This window comes from Phascolarctos cinereus, unplaced genomic scaffold (genome assembly GCF_003287225.1).
Source record: "Phascolarctos cinereus isolate Bilbo 61053 unplaced genomic scaffold, phaCin_HiC Scaffold_4;HRSCAF=312, whole genome shotgun sequence".
Taxonomy (NCBI): domain Eukaryota; kingdom Metazoa; phylum Chordata; class Mammalia; order Diprotodontia; family Phascolarctidae; genus Phascolarctos; species Phascolarctos cinereus.
This window is the reverse complement of record NW_027555847.1, coordinates 638,889,345-638,894,651: the sequence shown is the minus strand read 5'-3', so window position 1 is coordinate 638,894,651 and position 5,307 is coordinate 638,889,345. Positions and strand designations below refer to the sequence as shown.

The window sequence follows — 5,307 nt, the reverse complement described above, 5'->3', positions numbered from 1 at the left end:
TATTTTGTACTGAGCTGTACTAAAGCTCTAGGAATATAAATACAAAATGAAGATAGCCCCTACCCTTTTGGGAAAAACAACATATATAGAGGAGTGGTGGTCAGGAAAGTCACAGAGATGTGGAGAGAGCCAAGGGGAGTAGAATGATGCATCATTCTCAGTACCAATTGCAGAATTGTTCTGATAATGGTTCCCAAACTGGATAACAAGGGTAGAGGGGATGGGGTCAAGGCAAAGAGTACATGTCTAGCTGCAAAGAAGAATGGAAATTCTAGGAATGAAAGGTCTAAGAATTTTGTTTTCTACAAGGCTGAAATGGGCATGATGAGGCCTACATCACATCCAGTGGCTGGCATGCAAACGTCCCTCCAAATTCATTAAATAGTCATGAGACAGGGTTCTAATCAATGTTGTCTCTGAAGAGAATTCCTTACCCAATAGTTAGCATCTAGCTAGAAAACCTGAGCTCAAAACTAGCCTCAGACAACTAGTGTCTATGTGATCCTGGGTAAGTCATTTAAACTCCATTTACCTCAGTTTTCTCAACTGTAAAATGGAGATAATAACATCTCCATCATAGGGTTATTGTGATGATTAAATGAGGGAATATTTGTAAAAAGCACTTAGCACACAGTTGATGTTATATAAATGTTTATCCCCTTATTCTCTTTCCCTTCAGAGGCAGGAAGATTTGGATTCAAGTCTCATTTCTGATACCTGTTGTCTGTATGACACTGGGCAAGTCACTTAACATCGCAGTGTCCCAGGCAACTTTTCAAAACTATTGAACACTTGCCAGTCTTCTTTGGTAGAGGGAGATTTCTATACCAATGGAAATATATATTAAGACCAAAAAAAAAAAACCCTCTGGTCAAGGTGAGGGGGACCTTGGAGGTGACCTGGTAAATGTCAAAAACAAGACTTCTTCCCCATTCCTCTTTCTTCCCCCAACTCCTCTTCAGAAATGTGCCAGAAAGTCACATTTGGTCTGATTTCTGGAAATCAACTCAACTTGCTTCTCTTAAGTTATCTATAATTTATAGACAAATCCTGAGGTTTTGGCCAGCTTTCCTCAGCCTATCTTAATGTGATTCTTTACCCAATGATCATTTTAGTTCAAAGGCCTTTTAGCATTTCACCTAAGGTCTATGTCTGATTGATGATTGAGACAATTCTCTCACTTAGTTAAAATATCTAGGCTAAGATGGGTTGAGTGGTTTGAACTTCACACTTACATTAGTCTCCCCCATCTTCCCAATCAGACAATTTGTTTATTAGAGATGAGAACTAAATCTCATATTCCTTTCTATCCTCATACAATGCCCAGCAAAATCTTTATCCAAGAAATGGTTTTTGATGATAATGATGATTCTGATAGTGCAGTCACCACAATGAGGAGGACAAAAGAGACCAGAAACCCCCTTAATAAGCAAGCACTTACTCTTACTACTTGGAGATATAGGGCAGCCAAAGCAAATGCTATTTTAGAATGCAAACTCCTTTGTAAAACAGTACTGAAGAAGATGGTGGGTTCTCTTAGCTGTATCATCTCATTAAAAAATACAAAATACTAGAAACTAAAACAAATTGCACGTAGCTTGACAAACACGACTGAGCCACTTCACCCCAAAAGCCTTCATGAGTGAAACTGGAAGGATAACAAATGCATAGAAAATCAAATGAATTTGTTTATATTCATATACTGTTCTAATTTCATCTTCAGAGACAGTGGGACCAACAGATTTGGACCCTAACACCTTGGGCTCTTATGTGCTACATGAAGAATTTGAAATAGCACTTACAAGATTAAAAAAAAAAACAAGGCTGCTTGCACATACGTCATTGTCTGAGCACCTGCTGCACAAACAGATGAATGCTCACAGGTACACAGGTGAGCAAGCACTTCATTTTTTGTCAGACTGAAATAGGCATACAGCCATTTGCAAAGTGTATTCTTCATCCAATGCTGCATGGAAAAAGAAGGCAGAACTATTTTTACACAAAGGCAGACTATATGATTCCCTGGTAAGACTAGTAGCTCAAGACAGCTGAGTGGATAGAGCACCGGCCCTGGAGTCAGGAAGATCTGAGTTCAAATCCAGCCTCAGACACTTCCTAGCTATGTGATCCTGGACAAGTCACTTAACCTTAACTGTCTCCAAAAATATATAGTAGTAGCTCATATTTTTATGGTAATTTAAGGTTTACAAAGTGCATCCTTCAAAAAAATCCTGTGAGATAAGTAGTTTAACGTGAATATTCCAGTTTTATAGATGAGCAAATGAAGGCACAGAGAAGTGATTTGCTCATGGTTCCTTAGTTACTAAGTGTAGGATCTGGGATTCAAAACCAGGTCTCTCCTGATTCTATGCAATTCACTTTTCTGCAATACCATCCTATTCTTGTGATATGTCAAGCATTAGAGGAAGGGCCTATGGTTCTCTCTAATGTCTCCTCCAAAAATTTCCTGATATGTGAAATCTCTTTATGTAGAACTGTAACCTTTTATTTCACAGAGGCTTAAAAAGCAAATACTCTTAGCAAGACAATTTTGGAATTCTGAAAATAACACAGCATTAGAAATTAGTGGACCTGGGTCATTCATCTTAGCTCTATCATAAAGCAACAGCATATCCTTGGGCAAGTCACCTAACTTCTATGAGCTTTGGCTTCCTCATCTATAAAAGTAAGAGGTACACAGGATCAAAGAATTAGAGGTGAAGAAGACCTCGGTTTCTTCCTCTGTAAAATGAGGGAGTAGGGAGCAGCTAGGTGGCACAGAAGGCCATACCTGGAGTCAGGGGTACCTGAGTTCAAATTCAGCTTCAGACACTGATTAGCTGTGTGACCCTGGGGAAGTTGCTTAACCCCAGTTGCCTCCAAAAAAATGAAAATAAAATGAGAGAGTAGGACAAAAGGTTCTCCTAATTGTCCATTCCACATCTTTGACCTACTCCAATATTTTCATTTTATAGAGAGGGATACTGAGGCCTGGAAAGTGCCTTGCCCAAGGTTACACAGGTAAGTAGAAGAAGTGAGATTTGACCCCAAACCTCTGACTCCAAATCTGGCATTCTTTCCACTGCATCTTACTGTCTCAAGACTAGATGGTCCCTACCAGCTGTACCATTCATTGACTTACTTCCCAGGTGACTAAGCATTGGCTGAGTTAGAGAACATAAGACTGAAAGGGACCATATGACTGCATCTTTTGGCAAGGGATGCCCTGCTTAAATCGGCTGCTGTGGCTTCTGATCAGAAGGACTATGACCTTACTTGGGGGAGCCAATTTTTCTCTACGATAATACACAATAAGAAAATCAGTTAGAGGGCACTGTTGAAAATTGCTTCTTTCAATGACTGTATCTCTGGACATGAAGATTTCAAAGTCCTAGCCCCTCTCCTTCAGCCTGCCCAGAGAGTAGCAACATGCCCTATTCACACAGAAGCAAAGGAACAACATCAGGCCTCACTTGTTATGTAATAGGCTAGCCCTAGGGAGAAAGCATTGACAGAGCATTCTAAAATGCAAACGGGCAATTTACCAAAGTAGTGAGTTCCCCATCACTGGAGGATTTGAAGCAGAGACAGGATAGCCACTTATGGAAGATACTGTGGAGGGTATTCCTGATCTGGAAGACATGGGGCCTGATGAAAAAAGAGGAAATGAAGGCTCTGTGGCTTTTTCCTCTGAGGTGGGTTCCTGCAGAGATACTCTAGCATCTGAGTCTGATACTCAGATTCCCAGAGGAAGGAGAAGCATAGGACACTCCTCAGTAGAGTTTGAACTTAGGGAAGATGGGAGTGAGAACAGAATTCTTTTTAGTCTATCAAGGTTTTCTTATGCCTAACGTTGTTATAAGTGCTTGGGGGGGTGAGAACTGATACAGATAATTATAAGATCTCCCTCAAACAGCTTGCCGTCTAATTGAGGAGACCAAACTGACGTAGTTTAATACCTCAATGAGTCTGTCATCCCACTGACATGAGTATTTCCTAGCACTTCACCTATTCTGGGCCAGGCCTAGCTTAGACCAGTAGAGTGATTCAGTCTGGGATTGGAATGCAATGCAACACTTAAAGACCATAAACTGAAATTTTAAAAAATATTAAGAACCTTATTTAGAAACAGATTTAAAAGACTACATTTCTTAGTTAATGATTCAAATAAAACATTACCTCCCTATGCCTTCTCATTCACCACAATAACAGTACTAGGTCAGAAAGGCATCCCTGCAGGGAAGTGAGAATTTCACTAGACCTTGGAGTTCCAATTCCCCTTAAGTTGATTTTTTTATGCCTCTAGGATCAAGGAAACAAAAGCAATGATTGAATCCCTAATCCGTCAGTCCAACCAAAACCCAGGGACAGGCTGCCTCTCCTTAAGGGGAAAACAGTTTAGACTGCATAAAAAAATGTAGTTCCTTCTACATCACCCAGGCCTTCTCACCCTATATCATTCTTGTCCATGTCTACCCTTGTATCTGTCCGTGGTCCCGGGCCTTCCTCTAGATATATTTTTTTTTACATTTTGTGGATATCAGTGCACCATTAAAATTGTTATCCCTTGCCTTGGTCACATCAACCATGGCTGTTTTCCTCTTTCTGCTGGAATGTGGCATTCAAATTCACTGCCTTCTGTTACATACTGGTACTGCTGCTCACCACCACGCTCATCTTCTTCACTATCTGGCACATTATAGCATTTGATGAATTGAAGACTGATTATAAGAATCCTACAGACCAATGTAATACACTCAATCTTCTTGTACTTCCAGAATATCTCATCTATGCTCTCTTCTGTGTCATGTTTCTCTGTACAGCAGAGTGGCTTACACTGGGTCTCAATATGCCACTCTTGGCATGTCATATTTGGAAGTATATAAGTAGACCAGTGATGAGTGGACCAGGACTCTATGATCCTACAACCATCATGAATGCAAATATTCTAGCATACTGTCAGAAAGAAGGATGACGCAAATTAGCTTTTTACTTGCTATCATTTTTTATACTACCTATATAGTATGATTTATGTTTTGGTGAGCTCTTAAGATGATATACGACATACTCAGTCCAGTTAAATGCATGCAAAAGCCACAAAGTGAAAGGATTCTATCCAACAAGAACCTGTTTCCAAGATTAGTTTATAGAATATGATCAGTAACTTTAAAAGGTACTTCTTATTTTTTAAATGTTTCCAAGTTTTTGATTTGTGGAAAGGCTGGTTTTTCTACATTATGCTTAGACAAGGAAATTAAAAGGAATTAAATGTAAATGAATTTAAAAGGATTACCTCTGGTATTGACA

The 5,307-nt window shown here is 39.6% G+C and overlaps 1 pseudogene; it reads left to right on the top strand.

The window, feature by feature from the left end:
• Positions 1-4,612: 4,612 nt before the first annotated feature.
• Positions 4,613-5,051, top strand: LOC110216094 (protein cornichon homolog 1 pseudogene; annotated as a pseudogene).
• Positions 5,052-5,307: the final 256 nt, after the last annotated feature.